Source organism: Grammomys surdaster, unplaced genomic scaffold, assembly GCF_004785775.1.
Source record: "Grammomys surdaster isolate TR1022 unplaced genomic scaffold, NIH_TR_1.0 125749, whole genome shotgun sequence".
NCBI classification, from domain to species: domain Eukaryota; kingdom Metazoa; phylum Chordata; class Mammalia; order Rodentia; family Muridae; genus Grammomys; species Grammomys surdaster.
The window spans coordinates 2069460-2092295 of record NW_021620581.1 but is presented as its reverse complement, the minus strand read 5'-3'; the positions used below and the strand labels follow the sequence as shown (position 1 = coordinate 2092295).

The 22836-nt window shown below is 39.7% G+C and overlaps 2 pseudogenes; one reads left to right on the top strand and one right to left on the bottom strand.

Moving 5' to 3' along the window:
- Positions 1-6070: 6070 nt before the first annotated feature.
- LOC114639633 lies at positions 6071-6801 on the bottom strand (annotated as a pseudogene).
- Positions 6802-17826: 11025 nt separating this feature from the next.
- Positions 17827-19817, top strand: LOC114639632 (annotated as a pseudogene).
- The last annotated feature ends 3019 nt before the right edge of the window (positions 19818-22836 follow it).

Below are 22836 nucleotides of genomic sequence, written 5' to 3'. Positions count from 1 at the left end.
GTCCCACCAACAATGGAGGAGTGTTCCTCTTTATCCACACCCTCGCCAGCATCTACTATCACCTGAGTTTTTAATCTTAGCCATTCTGACTGGTGTGAGATGGAATCTCAGGGTTGTTTTGATTTGCATTTCCCTGATGACTAAGGATGCTGAACATTTCTTTAGATGCTTCTCAGCCATTCGAGTTTCTTACGTTGAAAATTCTTTGTTAAGCTCTATACCCCATTTTTTAATAGGGTAATTTGGTTGTCTGGAGTCTAATTTCTTGAGTTCTTTGTATATATTGGATATTAGCCCTCTATCAGATGAAGGATTGGTAAAGATCTTTTCCCAATTTGTTGGTTGTCGTTTTGTCCTATTGACAGTGTCCTTTGCCTTACAGAAACTTTGCAATTTTATGAAGTCCCATTTGTCAATTCTCGATCTTAGAGCATATGCCATTGGAGTTCTGTTCAGAAACTACACAATGGAGTATTACTCAGCTATTAAAAACAATGAATTCGAGAGGTTCCTAGGTAAATGGATGGAACTAGAAATTATCATCCTGAGTGAAGTAAGCCAATCACAAAAGAACACACATGGTATTCACTCACTGATTATTGGATATTAGCCCAGAACCTTGAAATGCCCAAGATGCAACTCACAGGCCACATGAAGCTCATAAAGAAGGAAGACCAAGTGAGGGTGATTCGGTCCTTCTTAGAAGGAGCAACAAAATACTCAAGGGAGCAAATATGGAGACAAAGTGAGGGACAGAAACTGAAGGAGGGGCCGTCTCAAGACCACCCCACCTGAGTATCTATCCCATGTGCAATCACCAAAGGTAGATGCTGATGTGGAAGACAGGAAGTGCATGCTGATAAGAGCCTGATATGGATATCTCCTCAGAGGCCTTCAAGAGTCAGACATATTCAGAGGCAGATGCTCACAACTAGCCATTGAACTGATCATGGGGTTCTCAATAGAGGAGTTAGAGTGAAGACCATTGGAGCTGAAAGGATTTACGGCACCATGAGGAGAGCAACAATACCAACCAACCACAGCTCCCAGGGTCTAAACCACCAGCCTGGGAGCACTTAGGGGGGGATCCAGGGCTTCAGCTGAATATGTAAAAGTGGAGGGCCCTGCTGGGCATAGGTGGAAGAAGAGAACCTTGACCTCATGAAGGCTGGATGCCCCAGGGGGTGGGAATTTTGAGGGTGGGGAGGTGGGAGTGGGGGGTAGATAGAGGTTACATCCACAGAGAAGAAGGAGGAGGGGCGAGGGGATTGGGGGTTCCGAGGGGGTGGTGGGGGATGGGGTAAGGGGACAACATAGGAAATGTAAATAAATCATCCAATAAAAAAAAACAACAAAAAAACGAAACAAAACAAAAAAAAACAAAAAACAAAACAAAACAAAAACAAAAAAAAAAGGATCATGGAACAAGTCATATCCAAAGGCCCTAAACTGTCACTCTGAATTCTGGTACCTGCCTTGGAAAACTCACTCTGTCTTGCTGTAGTCATTTAAAGAAACCACTGTTCTTATTGCTTATACTAATCTCTACCTGCTTTTCCTTTTGCTTGCACAGTCTCTCTATACTTTTTCCCCTCATACTCTGAAAGCCATTTTTTAGATTACTAATTGATGTCTGTACATTGGAAAATTATAACAAAGCATGTTGAAAGTTTGTATTTTAGAGAGGAAAGATGAACAGATTTGGCCTGGAGTTGTTGACAAATCAGTGCTGGGGGATTCCTTTCATTTCTATTCATATTCTAGAGCAGTATTGATCACAAAATCTATTAACATGAGGCATCAAGACTTGGATGACAAATCAGAGACTGCAAAATATGTTGTACTATGGTGGAATTATGCCAAGGAAAGTCACTCACTCCAGTTCTGGGTTCTTGGCCTTCGTTTCTAGCCATGACCCTTTTTGTCAGGGAAGTTTGAGGCAAAATAATATGTAAATTGCTAGATAAAACCCCCAAATCTCTAAAATGAAACAAATTCTTTCTTCTTGAATTAAAGACTGAGCTAAAATTAGTGACATCAATGGTTGGGGAGCCATTTAATATTTTTGATATGTTAGAGACTGGTCTAATACAGAGTTTAATTCACTATCATGAATAGAAACATACAACACTATAAAACGAGTCACAAGTACCATTTTACATATATTATACATTGTTTTCTGAGTTGAACTTCAGGGCATTAATTGAGAAATCAAATTCAGTGTCAACCATGTGAGAAAATTTGGTTTCTAAATTTAAAAAGTGAAATAACAAACAAAATATTTGTTATACTGTTTTAGGTAAGTCACCGTAAATGAGTTTCATTTTAGCATCTGATTAATATAAAATGATACTGATTCAGTCTTAAAATTTAAGATGTTTTAACATACCTTATAAATCAATTCCTCCTTTACACTTAATATGCTTCTGGTTTTCTAAACACAAATATCTAGTGAATGCCTTAGGAAACTACATGGTTTCAGGATATATCTGCCACATTTAACATATCTGCAAACATTGGCTGATGATATCATAAGAAGAGCTTAAAGCAGATTTTTATTAATTCATTATCCACTAGCTAGGTATATATGATAATTTTATCAGAGTTCAACTGAAGTTTACGATCTCTTCTCTCTGTAGAGAAAAGATTTGCTTGGCACATTTACTGTATAAATCAGATCATAGGAGGCATGTTTAATCCACTTAAGAGTATTAAGTATTTCTGGGACTTTAGCACAACATTTATGAATGTTAAATATTCTACTGTGCAAAGCAGAATGTCATATATTTATTAAAGAAGAACTAACAAAGTGACCTTTCCTGGGACAATTATTATTATACTACTTTTAAACAGATTTATATGTTGAATTTCTTCCATATGTGTCTAAAACTTGACATTTAGAACACTTTATTTAGGTCTTACTTAAATTAAATAAAACTTGACATGATGAACTTGTTCTATGTTGAATTTAAATGAGAAAATATCATAAAGTTTTGGCTCAAGGTGGTAATATATTGCTTACAAGGTAATGAATTTGAAATAATACAACTGATAAACAAAAAAAATCCTGTTTCATGCATAGTATTAACTTAGAAAATATTTATTTAACATTATATGTAAAGCAGGCTTTGTGCTAGATGATAGAGTCATATAGCTGAGAACCTGAGAGAGAGATGAACTGACAATTTAAGGAGCGTAGAAAGCAGTATGACAGAGGGATAAACACATGTCAAGAAAACCTACAGGATATCCACGTAACTCAGAGAGCTGGAAAGTATGACCATCCTCTCTAAAAGAATTGGCAATTAGGCTATAGCTGAAAGTTGCGTACATTTCAAGATATGAAAGGGATAGCTTTAAATAGTCTGAAGAAGAAAAGTAGTTTTTGGAGACCGAAATGGAAAATTCAAATGAGAGAGGGTACCACAGTGAAGACTAACAGGATCTAGGTCATGAAAGACATAAGGAATTTGGACTTTGTCTTCTCTTACAAATAAGTAATGTAGGGGTGTGACATGATCTGGCTCTGTTGCTTTGTCTGCTGTATAGAGTAAGGGCTGTGAGAAAAGTGGGAGTGGAAACTCTGATTAGTGAGGCTTTGACTGGGAGTTCACAGCCAATACTAAGGAAGTCAACAGAGGGAGGCAAAATTTGATATCATGGATGTTGAAACAGTAAGCCATGGTGATTGATGGAACATGGTTGGACAGGGGTGAGGAAAAGAAATTTGGGCTGCTGGATAAATAGTGCTACTTGTCAATTATTAAATATAAAAAAATTCAACTGGGACAGATTAGGACTTTGTGGAAGGGGGAACTTGAGGTCAGTTGTGGGTAAAGTGTAGTTGATACCCCATAAATCTCTAAAGCAGGGATGTCCTTCAGTTAGTTGAATAAATGTATAGCCAGCATCAACTGAGACGTATTAATTTTGAAATTGAAATGAAAATAGCTCATATTACATACTATATGCAGTGAAAGTCTTACAAATGTCTTTATGGATTCTTGAGGGTATTATTAATGTTTTCTCTCATACCTCCAGACTTCAATTTTACTCATGCAGAATTACTTTTCCTGATGGATAATCTTCCCGTTTTGATTCTGTGCCACATCATTCCAGCTGTTGAACTAAGTCCCTTTCTTTAATTTTCACAAAAATCTCAACTCCAAACCCAATCAAACAAGGCCATTGTTTGTGTAGGAAGTGGGCTTGACCCATGATTTTGAGGAGACGAAAAGGGCTTGGGCAGCAGCAATGAACTATAATTTATAAAACAATAGCCAGTATCCTTGTTCCTTGGCCCTTCGCCATTTCTGCCAACCTGAGTTCCAGTACCTTTCTGAATGATTTTACCCTTTCCCTTTCCCCTTTCCCTTTCAGAGTGCTTCCTAGCAACACAGAGAAACAAATAATAACCAATGATAGGAAAATAAAATCAAGCCTCCTACAGTGTTATGCAATTAATTTTATTGTGATTCTAGTCTTCAAGACACGTTCACATATTCAAAGATTTGATGATGTTCTCTCCTCCTAATGATATACATCTTCTGGGTATACAAATACATATTCTGAGGGAATTATAGCCAGTTATTTCATTGTTGACATGAGCAATACAACCTAGGAGGCAAATGGGCACAATTCCGAGTTTAAATATCCATTTGTTTCCCTTCATTACACACACTAGTGTACGCCTTGAGAGAAGCTTGGAGATAGAAAGGCTTTGCTAGATGTAATGTGAGAACATGACTACCCAGAAATGAGAGAAGATGATTGATGATAGAAGCTGGCATGTACTTGTATTTAACCTACAGATTCAAGGTATCCACAGAGGAAAGTATTGAGGCCATAAACCGAGTTGTGGAGGAAAACAGAAAATCAGAAGGAAATGCAGAGGAATGTACTGTCACGGCAGGAAGTTTCCACTTTTTATCAGAAAGGAGGTACAGTCCGGCATGTGTGTCTTTGTAACTGAGTGTCTGTTAGAATTCCTGGAGCATATTAAGTGCTAATAAAGAGAGGTTATATTGAAACACACAGCATTGGTATTTTGAGCTTACATGACAGCTGTCCTTCTGTTTCAGATTTCCAGAACTTGTCTACCTTCCTTGCTTTTATCATACTAGTACCGTCAGCTCCTCTGGAAAATGTTCTTTCAGCTTCCTTTCACTCATGAGAACCAGTATTTGTCTCTCTAAGTGTCTGTTTTGTCTCTGCTTTCCCATGTGCCTTAGAGAAACAGATGTCTTCTCCCTTTTGCCAAGGTTTATTTCAATATTTACCACCTGTTCTCTTTGAGAGAGCCCTTGTTTATGAGTTTGAGAATTCTAATGAGTAGCTAACTTGATTCAGAAAATTCTGAGCCCTGTTATTTAAAAAATCATTTAGGAAACTACATTTTAAAACATGGTCTTGGGGTAATAATGCTACTGAGCAGAGGAGAAATGCAATTAGTTAAAAAAAAAGTTGAGAATATTTGGTCCATCTAGTCTATTTACTCCATTTCAAAGAGAAACTTGTGGAAGGATTATTCTCCACATTTCACTTGCGTTCAAACTCGTACAGTTTGATGGCTGTTAACAAAATTTCTCTGCAAAGGATTTCACTTGTCAAAAAATGATGCCTTCAGACTTTCTCCTCTCATCAGGCAGTGTATCTCTTGTCTTCTGCTTCCCTGACACTCCATTAACTAGCTTCTCATTTTAGACTCTCATAGAAACTTATCCTCTGATACCCCTGTTTTCTAACTGCACACTTATTTTTTAACTTCAAGCTTGCATTTTTCATCTTTCTCCTAACTATACAAACTAAAGTTATTCTGAAATCCATATCTAAAAATAAATTCATGTTTGATTGGATCTTTGTTTAAAACACAACTATAAAGTATGTTATTATATAAAATTGAATGTGGACTAAATATGCTATCCAAAGGTTATTATAAAGTATTCTTCAAGCTTTTATATTTGTATCTATTCTTCATATTACTTTTAACATACTTCTATTGAGTGTTCAAGCAAAAACAATAGCCAAGTAATGAGCATAGTATTTATATATTTCCTTAACATTTTCTGCTTCATAAAAAGTGCCGATCACTGGCCCCATTAAGAGGTTTAACACAGAGAACACCTCTGGGGTGGTGATTATCATCTTTATGTTTCTTTTTCATAATGGCACCATTTATCCTGACTTGGATCAAAGTTCACTAGTTCTATCTGATCCAGTTCTTTAGGCTCTTCTACTTCCTTCTTCTCTGCAAGGAGTCTTTCCAGCAGACAAAGAAAACATTTTCAGGAAAGCTTAACTTAGACTCAACGATTAGGCATCCTTCTTCATTTGGTTGACAATATATTGCCATACTTTCATACTGTGCACACCTTTTGTATCTCTGTGCTTGATATTCTGACCTGGATTAGGAGTGAGGATTATGATTTCCTGTTCAATGTCAGATATTGGCTCCTGGAAGCCACAGAATGCTTCAACCAGCTCTAAGTTCCTATATTTGAAAAGGTCTTCTCATCTTCAAGTAAAAACAGCATGGCTATTTTGATCTAGTACAATAATGTCTCCTTGATTTGACCCTGATTTGTGACCTCTTTTTTCATGGAATGTTATCTTCTGGCTGTCTTTCATGCCTTTGTCAATATGAACTTGTAAAATCTTCTTCTCCCACACTATCTTTCTTCCATTGCATATTTTAGATCTGTCATCAGGACTGATCTGTTCTTCATGATTCTGCTACTCTATGCACATAGACCAAATTTACTGAGCCACTTCTGGTCCCATCTGATGAATCTTTATTTGCATGTCAGTACTTCTGAGTTTCTGACAACATTTCCTGCTCCTTTCTTACCACTTCCAAACCTTCATATTTGTTACAAAACACTGTCTTTTGCTGTGACAGTTTTCTTATTGCACTATTATATAAGTCTTACATAATTGTTGAGAGTCTACACACACCATTATGGTTTTAATGCTCTTTTCTCTTAGAATCCTTCCTTATCCTCCAAAGAACATACCAATGATGTCTATCAGGGAACCAAGAGCACAACTACCTGTTCTATCTTCTTGAAGTGCTTGTTCTCCTACTGTGTCACATAGCACCCCTTTCTCTTTGCATTAGAATCAGCAGGAATTTCATCAATTTGAGAAATCTGTTCAGATTGTACTCCCTCATTTGAATTCTTATTAGGGTAGTGCTTCAAGGTTAGCTTCCTATAAGCTTTCTCACATCTTCCTGGATGACACTGGGTTTGACACCTCCCATATATTCAAGTAAGTAGTTTCTTTCACTATTTTTCTTTATCATCAATGAGTAGGCTGGCACCATAGAGAAGTATATGAAAAACACACAGCAGGATACAGCCTGAGCTCAGTGTTCCTCAGCCTCTTGCTGAGCATTCTGGAAATTTCAGCCATAAATGATTTTAAGTGTGATAAGGGTATTATAGATTAATAAAGAAAATATTTTTACATGTAGGAGATACATGTATTGATGTAGAAAGTGTAGAACTCACATTTTTCAATTTTATAAAAATGAATGCACAAAGAGAAATCAGGCAAAATAAAATACTGAATATCAATTTAGTAGTTCTATTAACAGATTTCTCATTGTATCACTATGTAGTTTTCATAATATTTGGGAAATTTAATAGCAAATAATTAAAGAAGAAAGTTTATAATCTTACCATCAGTCTCACACCATTTTCACTTCCTCACTGGTATCATATTTGATAGTGTAGTGGACATAGAAGAGTGAATTGTTTAGAATTCCTAGTCTAGGAGCCAGATCAACTGTCCTATGTAACTGGGTAGATAGTTGCTGATTCATCCATTCTCTGGACATTTATATTTGAAGTCAGAGGATCCTGTAACAGCTGAAGATATATATTCTAAGACATAGAAACAATAATTTCCAGGTTGTATGTCATATTATGAAGTTTTGCCATAAACCAAAAATACAGTGGATGAACTAATGTCAGAGGTAGAGAGAAGAAGGTTCCTGTTATACAATAGTTTTCGTGATAATTTCTATGTGAGTCACAGGATTTTTGTTGTTGATGAGCTAATACCATCTCCATGGCTGCCAGTATTTGCTAAGTTCAGAAAAAATTCTGCTAAATCATCTCAATTTTATTTTTCACAGTTATTCTTTAAACAATTTAATATAATTTTATGGGTTCTGACTTTGGGCTACTATTCTGAGATGCTTTTTTTAAACATAGACTTTTATGAGACAAACTTGTCAAATTTTTGGGTTTGCCAGTTTTGTTCTTCATTAAAAGCATATATTTAGTTTTATTTTATGTGTATGTATGAGTGCCTTCATATATTCGTGCATATCAAGTACATGCCTGGTATCTGAAGAAATCATAAGAGAACACTGGGTCCCCTGGAACTGTCAGTTCTGAGTCATACAACAAGGGTGCTGGAAACCATACCTGGCTTCTCTACAAAAGCAGCAAGTACTCCTAATGGTTTAGCCATCTCTTCAGCTCAACTGTGTCAGTTTTAAGCATTGCAAAATAATAGACTTTATTAATACCATGCTACTAATGTTCATAAAATAGTAATCAAATTAAAAAAGAGGCAACATTATCCTCAGTGAGGTAACCCAGACCCAAAAGGACATACATGGCATGTACTCACTGATAAGTGGATATTAGGCAAAAAGTTCAGAATATCCATGATATAGCTCACAAACCATATGAAGGTTAACAAGAAGGAAGGCCCAAGATTGAATGCTTCGATTCCACTTAGAAGGAGAAACAAAATAATCATGGGAAGCAGAGGGAGGGAGGGACCTGAGTGGGAGAGGGGAGGGGGAGGGGAAAAGGGGGATAGGATCAGGTATGGAGGAAGACAGGAGAGAAGCCCAGAGAGCTAGAAGAATGAATAGAAATATGCATCTGGGACTTCCAGTTTGGGACCGAGCCTAGAGCAGGTCGCAGGCAGCAGCTCCGTACCCAACCGCAGAGAACCAAGAAAAACAGGGACTCCCAGGAGCTTGAACTCACGCAGCATCCCAGGTAAGGAAAAAGCAGCACTCACCCCAAACAGGGAGCAACAGGGACCCACTGGGACCCAGGAATTCGCTCCTGGCCTGGAGCGGGCTCCATCCGGTCTGGGCCCGAGCACTCGCGGATCCTGGGAGGCAGCTCGGCACCCAATCTCGCAGACTCCAGAGGAAGCGGGGCTCGCAGGACCTCTGTGCCAAGCAGGGTCTTGGGCTAGGAGGTGGCAGTGCTTGCCCCCGAACAGGGAGTGGCTAGGACCCACTGGGACCCAGGAGTTCACTCCAGGGCCCGGAGCGTGGGTTCCTTCCGGTCTGTGCCAGAGCAGATCCCGGGAGTCAGCTCTGCACCCAATCTCACAGAACCTAGAGGGAGCGGGGCTCTCCGTGGCTCAAACTAGCTCAAGCAGTTTCTTAGGCTAGGAGGTGGCAGTGCTCCCCCCCAATCAGGGAGCAACTGGGACCCACTGGGACCCACTGGGACTCATTGGGATCCAGGAATCCGCTCCTGACCCGGAGCCCCGGCCCCTTCTGGTTTCCACCTGAGCACCGAGCACATCTTGGGCCTCATCTCTAACTCAAGCAGCAAAACCCATCCCAAACAGTTCTGACACAACCTAGATAATAGGAAAGACAGGCCCCAGTCAGAGACAGCACTGATAGCACAAAGGTGATCCAGATGGCGAAAGGCAAGCTCAAGAACACAAGCACCAGCAACCCAAGGTACTTGCCATTATCAGAACCTAGTTCTCCCAAATTAGAAAGTCCTGAACTCCCCATATCACCAGGAAAACAAGAACCAGATCTAAAATCATTTCTAATGATGATGCTAGAGGACTACAAGAAGGAAGTAAATAACACTATCAAAAAACTTGAGGAGAACACAGGAAAACAGGATGAAGTCCTTAAAGAAACACAAAAATCCTTTAAAGAATTACAAGAAAACACAAACAAACAGATGAAGGAATTGAACAAAACCATCTAGGACATAAAAAGGGAAGTAGAAACAATAAAGAAATCACAAACGGAGACTATCCTGGAGATAGAAAACCTAAAAAAGAAATCAGGAGTCATAGACACAAGCATCACCAACAGAATACAAGAGATAGAAGAAAGAATCTCAGGTGCAGAAGATACCTTAGAAAATATTGACACAACTATCAAAGAAAATGCAAAATGCAAAAAGTTGCTATCTCAAAATATCCAGGAAATCCAGGACGCAATGAGAAGACCAAACCTAAGGATAATAGGTATAGATGAGGGTGAAGATTCCCAACTTAAAGGGCCAGTAAATATCTTCAACAAAATTATTGAGGAAAACTTCCCTAACCTAAGGAATGAGATGCCCATAATCACACAAGAAGCCTACAGAACGCCAAACAGACTAGATCAAAAAAGAAATACCTCCCGTCACATAATAATCAAGACTCAAAATGTACAAAACAAAGACAGAATTTTAAAAGCAGTAAGGGAAAAAGGCCAAATAACATATAAAGGCAAACCTATCAGAATTACACCTGACTTCTCACCAGATACTATAAAAGCCAGAAGATCCTGGACAAATATCATACAAACCCTAAGAGAACATAAATGCCAGCCCAAGCTACTTTACCCAGCAAAACTCTCAATTACCATAGACGGAGAAACTAAGATATTCCATGACAAAACTGAATTTACACAGTATCTTCCCACAAATCCAGCTTTACAAAGGATAATAGCAGGAAAGCTCCAATACAAGGAGGGCAATCATACCCCAGAAAGAGCAAGAAAATAATCCTTTTCCATCAAACCCAAAAGAAGATAACCACACAAACAATGTCTCCACTATTAGCAAAAATGACAGGAAGCAAGAACACCCTCTCCTTAATATCTCTTAACATCAATGGACTCAATTCCCCAATAAAAAGGCATAGGCTAACGGACTGGATACGCAAACAGGACCCAGCTTTTTGCTGCTTAAAGGAAACCCACCTCAGTGACAAAGACAGACACTACCTTAGAGTAAAAGGTTGGAAAACAATTTTTCAAGCAAATGGCACTAAGAAACAAGCGGGAGTAGCCATTCTAATATCGAATAAAATCAACTTTCAACTTAAAACTATCAAAAAGGATAAGGAAGGGCATTTCATACTTGTCAAAGGAAAAGTCAACCAACATGAACTCTCAATTCTGAATATCTATGCGCCAAATACAAGAGCATCGAATTTCATAAAAGAAACCTTGCTAAAGCTCAAAACACACATTGCACCTCACATAATAATAGTGGGAGACTTCAACACCCCACTCTCAGCAATGGATAAATCATGGAAACAGAAACTAAATAGAGATACAGTAAAACTAACAGAAGTTATGAACCAAATGGACTTAACAGATATCTATAGAACATTTCACCCTAAAGCAAAAGAATATACCTTTTTCTCAGCACCTCATGGTACCTTCTCCAAAATAGACCATATAATTGGGCACAAGACAGGCCTCAACAGATATAAGAAAATTGAAATAATTCCCTGCATCCTATCAGATCACCATGGTCTAAGGCTGGTCTTCAAAAATGACAAAGAGAATGGAAAGCCCACATTTACATGGAAACCGAACAACACCCTACTCCTTGATAATCAGGTAAGGGAAGAAATAAAGAAAGAAATTAAAAACTTTTTAGAATTTAATGAAAATGATGACACATCATACCAAAATTTATGGGATACAATGAAAGCAGTGCTAAGAGGAAAATTCACAGCTCTAAGTGCCTACAAAAAGAAACTGGAGGGAGCATACACTAACAGCTTGACAGAGCACCTGAAAGACCTAGAACAAAAAGAAGCTAATACACCCAAGAGGAGTAGAAGGCAGGAAATAATTAAACTCAGGGCTGAAATCAACCAAATTGAAACAAAAAGAACTATCCAAAGAATCAATAAAACCAGGAGCTGGTTCTTTGAGAAAATCAACAAGATAGTAAACCCTTAGCTAGACTAATCAGAGGGCAGAGAGACAGTATCCAAATTAATAAAATCAGAACTCAAAAGGGGGACATAACAACAGAAACTGAGGAAATTAAAAAAATCATCAGATCCTACTACAAAAGCCTATATTCAACAAAATTGGAAAATTTGGATGAAATGGACAATTTCCTAGACAAATACCAGTTGCCAATGTTAAATCAGGACCAGATAAACCATCTAAACAGTCCCATAACCCCAAAAGAAATAGAAGCAGTCATTAAAAGTCTCCCTACAAAGAAAAGCCCGGGACCAGACGGTTTTAGTGCAGAATTCTATCAGACCTTCAAGGAAGACCTAATCCCAATTCTTTTCAAACTATTCCACAAAATAGAAACAGAAGGTACACTACCCAACTCATTCTTTGAAGCCACAATTACACTCATACCTAAGCCACACAAAGACCCAACAAAGAAAGAGAACTTCAGGCCATTCTCCCTTATGAACATTGATGCAAAATTACTCAATAAAATTCTAGAGAACCGAATTCAAGAACACATCAAAACAATTATCCATCACGATCAAGTTGGCTTCATCCCAGGAATGCAGGGTTGGTTCAATATTCGGAAATCCATCAATGTAATCCACTATATAAACAAACTCAAAGAAAAAAACCACATGATCATCTCACTAGATGTTGGGAGCCGCGGCAGGTGCTGGCAAAGTCCGCCATCGCTAGGTGGCGCTGTCAGCCATAATTCTTCCTAGTAAACAAATAAAGTGCGCATGTGCCATGGTAAAGCCCGCCAAAGCTAAGCCCATCTCACGGCGTTTGGCGCGCAACGAGTATACAGCCAATCAGAGGTGATTACGCCGCTCTAGGGTATATAAGGGCTTTTCCCAGGGCTGGGGGTCGTCTTCTGCCACCATTTTGGTTTAGGGAAATAAACGTGTTTCTACGGAAGGATTCTGGTGTGTGTGTGTGTGTGCGCGTGTGTGTATGTTTTTGCCGGCGAGACCACTACACGCGCGCCCCTCACAACTAGATGCTGAGAAAGCATTTGACAAAATTCAACACCCCTTCAAGATAAAAGTCTTGGAAAGGTCAGGAATTCAAGGTCCATACCTAAACATAGTAAAAGCAATTTACAGCAAACCAGTAGCCAGCATTAAACTAAATGGAGAGAAACTTGAAGCAATCCCACTAAAATCAGGGACTAGGCAAGGCTGCCCACTCTCCCCCTACTTATTTAATATAGTATTGGAAGTCCTAGCCAGAGCAATTAGGCAACACAAGGAGGTCAAAGGGATACAAATTGGAAAGGAAGAAGTCAAAATCTCACTATTTGCAGATGATATGATAGTATACTTAAGTGACCCCAAAACTTCCACCAGAGAACTCCTAAACCTGATAAACAACTTTAGCAAAGTGGCTGGATATAAAATTAACTCAAGCAAATCAGTAGCCTTCCTCTACTCAAAAGATAAACTGGCTGAGAAAGAAATTATGGAAATGACACCCTTCAAAATAGTCACAGATAATATAAAATACCTTGGTGTGAACCTAACCAAGCAAGTAAAAGACCTGTATGACAAGAACTTCATGCCCCTGAAGAAAGAAATCGAAGCCGATCTCAGAAGATGGAAAGATCTCCCATGCTCATGGATTGGAAGGATTAATATAGTAAAAATGGCTATTTTGCCAAAAGCCATCTACAGATTTAATGCAATCACCATCAAAATTCCCACTCAATTCTTCTCAGAGATAGAAAGAGCAATCTTAAAATTTATTTGGAATAACAAAAAACCCAGGATTGCGAAAACTACTCTCAGCAATAAAAGAACTTCTGGAGGAATCACCATCCCCGACTTCAAGCTGTACTACAAAGCAATAGTGATAAAAACTGCATGGTATTGGAACAGAGACAGGCAGGAGGATCAGTGGAATAGAATAGAAGACCCAGAAATGAACCCCCATACCTATGGTAACTTAATCTTTGACAAAGGGGCTAAAACCATCGAATGGAAAAAAGATAGCATTTTCAACAAATGGTGCTGGTCCAACTGGTGGTCAGCATGTAGAAAAATGAAAATTGATCCATACTTATCTCCTTGTACAAAGCTCAATTCCAAGTGGATTAAGGACCTCCACCTAAAACCAGCCACACTGAAACTAATAGAAGAGAAACTGGGAAAAAGCCTGGAATACATAGGCACAGGGAAAAAGTTCCTGAACAGAACACCAATGGCCTGTGCTCTAAGACCAAAAATTGACAAATGGGACCTCATAAAGCTGCAAAGCTTCTGTAAAGCAAAGGACACAGTCAATAGGACAGAGCGGCAACCAACAGATTGGGAAAAGATATTCACCAACCCTACATCTGATAAAGGGCTAATATCCAAGGTATACAAAGAACTGAAGAAATTAGACTCTAGACAATCAAAGAACCCTATTAAAAAATGGAGCACAGACCTGAACAAAGAATTCTCAACTGAGGAAGCTCGAATGGTTGAGAAGCACCTAAAGAAGTGTTCAGCATCCCTAGTCATCAGGGAAATGCAATGAAAACAACACTGAGATTCCACCTCACACCAGTCAGAATGGCTAAGATCAAAAACACAGGTGACAGTACATGTTGGCGAGGATGTGGAGAAAGAGGAACACTCCTCCACTGTTGGTGGGATTGTAAACTGGTACAACCACTATGGAAGGCAGTCTGGCGGTATCTCAGAAAATTGAACATAGTGTTACCTAGGGACCCAGCTATACCACTCCTGGGCATATACCCAAAAGAAGTTTCAACATACAACAGGGACACATGCTCCACCATGTTCATAGCAGCCTTATTTATAATAGCCAGAAGTTGGAGAGAACCCAGATGCCCTTCAACAGAAGAATGGATGCAGAAAATGTGGTACATTTATACAATGGAGTACTACTCAGCTATTAAAAACAATCAGTTCACAAAATTCCTAGGCAAATGGAATGAGCTGGAAAATATCATCTTGAGTGAAATGACCCAATCTCAAAGGAACATACATGGTATGCACTCACTGATAAGTGGATATTAGCCCAAAAGCTCACAATTTCTAAGAATCTTCATATAGACCACATAAAACTCACATAGAAGAAGGAAGACCAAAGTATGAATGCGTTGGTCCTTTTTAGAAGGAGCATCAAAAGTTTCAATCAGAACTCCCAAAGTCTAAACCACCAACCAGAGAGCACAAAGGGAGGGACTCACGCACTTGTATAGGGAATTGAGGGTGACCTTGTTAGACTCCAGTGAAAGTGGAGGGCCAAGGTCCCCAAAAGTTTGGATCCCCTACTGTGTTGGAATTCGAGAGCAGGGAGATGGGACTGGGAGGATGTTTGGAGCACACCATCACAAAAATTAGGAGGAAGGGGTAGGGGATAAGGGATTTGGGGGGAGAATGGGAAAGGAGACAACATTGAAAGGTAAATACCTATAATACCCAATAAAAACCCCACACAGATAAAGGATTTAAAAAAAAGGGAGTCTATTTATTTTAAATTAATTTCAAAAGTTTCTAGGAGATGCAAATTGGCTAAGATACTATTTTAAGCTCTCCACAAAAGAATTTAAATCTCTGTTCAATATTCTCAAGAGAGAGGTAAACCCTAACTTCCTCAACAGTTAATTGACAAAAGAGAGGTAATCTCACAAAAAGTAGAAAAAGCTATTTCTAATCGATATATCATATAGTCTGATTAATTGTCAGTGGAGCTATAAAAGTCCTTTGACAAAAGATTATTAATATAGATTTATATATCCTTAAATAAGACCTTCATGACTCTCTGAGTGTGGAAGGAGCAACTGTTGGCGCTTCTGCCCTGATTTTACAAGAACTCTGAAAAATTGGCTTTAAAAACAAAAGAGGGGGAACGGTACCCCCTCAGAAGGAGTCCCCCTGAAATACTCTCCATCATGCCTTGTTCATTTTTCTCTCTCTAAAGCTGAAAGCTCATGGCAAATCTCTTGCTGACCATGTTGGTGACCTCGGGCACCACCAAGACCAACAAAACTTTGCCACAGATATGGGGAAGGACCCTCATACTCATAAAGGGAATGCCCCAGTCCCAGTTCCCTTATGGAGCCGAGGACTGATATGCCTGCCCAATACCACAGAAGGCACAGCTAACCGGCTACCACAAATATTAATGAAAAAAATAGATACCCTCACAAAGCCAGGCCCAATCATAAATACGATGAATAACAATTTACATCCAGGGAAGAGAAATCTCCCTGAGAATCCCCTTCTTTTTTCTTTCCAGGTAAAATTGAATCACCCGTGATGCCTGCTATTAGAAGTTCTAACCCAGATGGACCAGAAGCCAGGAGCCTCGCCCTTACCCTCACCCCCTACCATTTCCCACCTGCACAAGGTCCCCTGAAGCTGGGCAACTGCAAGATCCTGCTTGGCAACTGCAGATAGACTCAAAGCAGTGTACCATATCATCTGAAGAATAGCAGGGAGACCATAACTCAAGAAGTGTACCATATCTTCTGAAGAATAGCAGGTTGCAGTACTCCACGCCCCCACGAATAACCAGGACCCGCCGGTCGGGTCAAGTGGCACCCAGACGTGGGGCTCGAGGCACGGACCCATCCGGACGGACCCTCATTGAGAGGATGTGCGCACGACATCAAGATTGAGCAAGACAGAGATCATCGCCCGTGACCTGTCGTCCACGGAACCAGGTTGATGCTGCCATCAAGAAGGCAGTTGAAGTTCATTACCATCAGCTGAAAATTGCAGAGGATCCAGAAGTGACTCCGCAGGAGACTGACACAGCTGTCAGCTCCCCTGCCTCCCCCTACGGTCGACCCCTAGACTTCCACGCCCTCCAGAAGGGTTCCTGGTATGCCTGGCTTTGCCCTCATTTCTCTCGCTAGAGAGCTTGGCCTCTTGATCACCACAACAAAAATTGGCTTTTTCCTAAACCAAGGCCACCCTTGATATGGCCGCTAACATTGGGGAGCCTTCCTTTATGACAATATTACACCCCAAACTGACAAATGGTTGGTAACTTGAACATTTACAAGAGACTAGGATGGCTGTGAGTTAGCCCAATGACGGGATTATTGTAGGTCCACTTCCCAGGGGCCCACCCAATGCAGCCGAAAAGGAGTGCATGGTGCTGGGAGTGGGTGCAGCCTACATGGCCTAAGACAGGGCCCTCACCCTCCTTTCACCCACATCAGAGTCCCTTGACGTTGCCCATCGTCGACAGCCTAAAGCCTTCGACCATCGATGTGACTCGTCTCACATCAGTGTTTTGGGGTTGTGAACTTGTCTAAGACCCCCCATAATTAGACATCCAAATTCAAAACTCACATAGTTGGGATTGAACATAAGACGCCTTCTCTAACTAAACAGAGAAGGGGGAGATGCCAGAAGCCAGGACCCTCACCCTTACCCTCACCCCCTACCTTTCCCCACCTGCACAATGTCCTCTGAAGCTTGGCAACTGCAAGATCCTGCTTAGCAACTGCAGATAGACTCAAAGCAGAGTACCATGTCTTCTTAAGAATAGCAGGGAGACCATAACTCAAGCAGTGTACCATATCTTCTGAAGAACTGCAGGTAGATCATAATTCAAGGCAGTGTACCATATAGACCATGACGTGTTTCAAGGCACAGGCCAAGAAGATTTTGTACTTTTCCACCACCTGGACCCTCTTACCCCCTCCCCTTGTAAAACATGCTATAAAAAAGCATTTCATGTTCAAAAAAAAAAGAAATTAAAAAAAAACAAATGGAAAAAAAAAGAAATATGCATCTGCAGGGGTTGGGGGTGGGGCAAACCATTAGAAAGTCCCAGACACCAGGGGCATGAGAGGCTCCCAGGGGCCAATGGAGATGACATTAGCTGAAATAGCTAATAGTAGGGAGATGAAACCTGAAGAGATCACTTCCAGTAAGTAGATAGACATGGCCCCAGTTTAGGGATGGAGCCACCCTTAATTATCTAAATTATCTCACAATTTTTGACCCAGAATTGTTTCTGTCTAAAGGCAATGCAGGAACAAAAATGGAGTGGAGACTGAAGGAAAGGCCATCCAGAGGCTGCCCCAACTTCAGATCCATCCCATGCACAAATACCAAGCCAGGACATTATTGCTGATGCCAAGATGTGCTTATAGACAGATGCCTGGCATGTCTGACCTCTGAAAGGCTCTACCAGCACCTCACCAAGACAAATTAAGATACTTACAGCCAAACCATTGGACTGAGGTTGGGGTCACTATGGAAGAGTTAGGGGAGGGCTGAAGGAACTGAAGGGGATGGCAACCCCATAGGAAGAACAACAAAACAGTATCAACTAACCAGACCCCTCAGAGCTACTAGGGACTAAGCTACCAACCAAAGAGCATACATAGCCTGTTCCAAGGTACATGGTACATATATGACAAAGGACTGCCTTGTCTGGCCTCAGTGGTAGGAGATGTTCTTGGTTCTGTGCATGCTTGATACCACAGAGAAGGGGGATGCTAGAGGGGTGAGGTGGGAATGGGTGAGTGGATGGGGAGCATGCTCTTAGAGGCAAAGGGGAGAGGGGATATGGTGGGGGAATTGTAGAGGGAGACCAGGAAGGCAGACAACTACTACTACTGGATCAGAACACAGAATTGGAGGATTCTCTTTAACAAATGTACACAACCAATCAGGAGCAGTTACAGGAAAGTGAGTACCTGACCAAGCAGGTTGGAGCTTCTACGACAAATGAATGAGCAGCATGCAAAAGTTTATGAGCAGTTAGATGTCACAGCAAAAGAACTGGAACAGAAGAGAACAGAAGCTAGTTGCTGAGAGCAAGGCCTCACAGCAGAAAATTCTGAGCCTGACATAAACAACTGAATGCCTGCAAACCAACACTGATCACCTCCAAAGTCAAGTGGAGGAGCTGAAGTCTTGCAGCCAAGGAAGAGGGAGGCAGAAGGCATGCGACCAGGAGAGACCAGCACCCAGCTTCTCCTGACTGAAAGAGCTGTATGACCTCCGCCAACACTTTGTATATGACCACGTGTTCGCTGAGAAGATCACTTCCTTGCAGAGCTAACAAAGCCCCATGAAGAAGAAAATGAGCACCTGAAAAAGGCAGTGATGATGTTGCAGGCCCAGCTGAGTCTCGAGAGGAAGAAGCACGTGAGCATGGAGGCCGAGTATAAAGTGGGGCTGAAGGAGAACAGCGAGCTGGAGCAGCAGCTGGGTGCCACAGACGCCTACCGAGCCCGGGCACTGGAGTTGGAAGCAGAGGTGGCTGAGATGCGGCAGATGCTGCAGACAGAGCATCATTTGTGAATGGTGTTGAGAAGCTGGTACCCGACTTTCTGTCTGTTCCTTTCAAGGAGCCCAGCCAGAGTCTGCTGCAGGAAATGTTCCTGGCTGCTCCAGATGCACATAGAAAACCACTCAAACGCAGCAACAGTGAGACAGTGCTCAGCAGTTTGGCAGGGGATGACATTGTGAAGGACCATGAGGACACTTGCATCAGGAGAGCTAAGGCCTTGAAGCATGAAGTGGACACTCAGTACAGTGTCCTTAAAGTGAAGTATGAAGAGCTACTGAAGAAGTGCCAGCAGGAGCAGGACTCACTGTCAGACAAGGCTGTACAGACCTCTAGACTACTGACTAGGGACCTGACAGGACTGGTCACGCAGTCTGAGGCCGGGGCCAGTGGCTGGGAACCCACCCCTGTAAGCCCAGAGCCCATCAGTTTGCCCACCACTACACCTCCAGAATACAAAGCACTATTTAAGGAGATATTTAGTTGCATCGAGAAAACAAAGCAGAAAATAGATGAACAGAGAACAAAATACCCATCTCTCTCGTCTTACTCTTAATGAGACCTCCAGTTGTAACTGCTTGTTTTCTTTGACTCAACTCTCCTTAAGACACAAAAGCTGTCTCCAAAGCTTGATGTTGCTAATGACACTTGCCTCATTGCTTTGCTTAGTTAGCAAAAGCAAGAAAAGAGGTGACTGATAATGTTGACTCCAAGGTCCCTAGGAAATCTCATGCTAGACTGGCCTCTGGTTGGTACACAGATTAAATTGATTTCCAGGAAAAGCCCCAGAACCAGTAGAGGGAGATCCGTGTACTTGGGAGTATGCTAAAGTACTAACAGTGTAGAGTAAAGAACAGAATTGGAACAAAACTAAGGCTGTTGCTTTCATATTCAGCTTCACAAAATACTTGGGACTCCAAGGACTGCCTAGCTAAAATACTTTTCACAAACACTGTCTTTCAGAAGAGTGCTGAGAAAGCAAGAATCTAATCTGAAATAGATGACATTAAGTTCCTCAAGCCCCTGAAGGTTTATTGCATCTGCTAGCACTTGAATGATGACTGACAGATCCTAATATACCCAAATTCAAATTATTACCAATTGAAATGGGAAGTTTTGTTTTAATCAACACCTGTTTGTATATGCCCAGCATTCAGCTGTTTTACTCAGAGCTAGGCATGTAATAGTAATTGTTTTCAAATGGAAACTAGAGAAATCTCTTAGGTGTGATCTGCACTGGCCACTTGGCAGCCACAAGCTGCTCCTTCTCGGTTCTTAGCCATTCGCAGACCTGCAGAAATTCCTGTCTGCTTCATTACACAGTATTGATCTTCTGACTGTGGAAGCAATCTTCTTCTCACTTGCACACTTTTAATTTAAAAATATTTAAGAGAACTATGGTTCTGACTGTTGTATATATTTTTCTAAAGGCTGAATAAAGCTATCTATGAATGTGAAAAAAATAATTTTTAAAAAGCCCTTTAAAAGATAATTCATGTGTTGGTGTCTTTTGAAAAATAATTTTGTATAAAAATCACTAAGTGTTTTACAAGGTAAAGTTTTGTCAATTTCTTAAGACTCAGATTAAGATTTTAGCTTACTTTAAACAGGATGCATCAAGATACATTTGATGAGTGATTCATAAGGATTTCATATGAATTTCATATGAGTTTTATATGACTCCTAGGTGAGCTTTAAAGTGAGTTTTAAAAAAATGATTAAAATTACATAAAACATAGTTCAAGATGACCATCAAATTTATAAAATATGTATTGGCATTTGAATACTTTTGTAGTGAACTTAGCTTCTTAAAAATGGATTTGAAATATAATTAGGAACAAATAAAATATTTGTAAATCTAAATGTGTGTGGGATAGGCAGAAGGCTCCACAGTAAAGAACAGACACTGCTTTTACAGAAGACCCTGGTTTTTGTTGTCAGCATCCACAACAGGAGTACACAACTGCCTGTGAGTCCAGCTCCTGGGAAGATGCTACAGCCTTCTTGCCTCCATGAGCACCAACTGCACTCACATGCCATGTGCACACACACAACAATTATGTCAAAAACCTTTAAAATGTGCTATTGCTATTTAGGTGGGTAGATATTTACTTCTCTATTAATTGAATATGCACCACAGATCAAAGTACATTTCTGCTCAGCACGTTTCTTAAGTTTATTAAACTAATGTTTTTATATTGACACTGAGATCTAGTTGTTTTCTATTTGTATTGCTAGCTTGAAAAAAACTCCACTTAGATATCGATTTTAATGTTAAAGATTTAATTACATTCACATGGGCATGTGCTTTAGTATTATTAACATTCAAAGTGTTTCTTAAATCTCATGAGTTAGATCAAGAAAATCAAATAATTATTGGATATTTTCTTTGAAGCATCAAATGATCCTGTTTTAATGATCATCTTTTAATTCTCTGATTAATTCTTCTACTAATGGAACAAACACATTGAGAACTGTGGGATTATTTTCCCCAAAGTACTAGAAAATTTGGAACAGAAGATAAATTAATTATATTATGTATAATGAAATGAAAACCATGCTTCACAGAATCATGTATAGACATACCTTCTGAAGCTGAACATTTTCCTTGGAGAAATATTTTGTAAAATAAGTGCTCACATTTCAAGGTAATATTCATTTTTCCATTTCTTTCTTTAATTTTTGAGATTATAATTACATAGTTTCTGTTTTTCTTTTTATTAAGCTTATTAAGCTGCATTTTATTTCATTTTATTAATATATTTGATTATAATTTATTATCATCATCATATGCAGATGTATAATGTATGTGTAGGTGTACATTCTATGGTGCATATCTATAGATCAAAGCACAATGTTGTGGACTCACTATTTCCTTCCACTTTAAAATGGGTCTAGGAGTTAATTCAGAGCACCAGTCTTGTGCATCAAGAGCTTTTTACCCACTGAGCCACCTAAATGGATTACCTTATAATTTTTAAACCAACAAATTTTGGTGTGCTTAAAATGTATAATATGATTCTTATGATGACTATTAATCCTTTAAAATTGTTACATCCAGATAATTCACATATAACATTGGACAGTTACCATTTCAATTTAAGAACATACATTATCTTCACATTTTTGGATAACACATTTCATTTTTTCCTTTTATTTCCTCCCTCTAACCTTTCCACATACCCTACCTTCTTTGGTCTTGTTTAATCCATGGCCTCTTTTAATATATATATATATATATATATATATATATATGCAACTTGCTCAGTCTGTACAATGCTACTTGTATGTATATATTTTCAGAGATGACCTTTTAGTATTTGGATAATCACTTAGTGTGCTCTCCCTTGGGGAAGAATATTCTGTCCACTTTCAATATTCCTTATATGCCTGTTTTTCTCATGGACTTTCCCCTATCCACTGTGGTATGTCTATTGTTATCCTTAAACATGAACTTAGCAAAGTTCATGTTTAAGTAATCATATTGGCAAGACTTAATAGGTATCATTGCTGGCATTCATAGGAGATACAATTTAATAGCACACTTCCTGATGCTCTGGCTTTTACAATGTTTC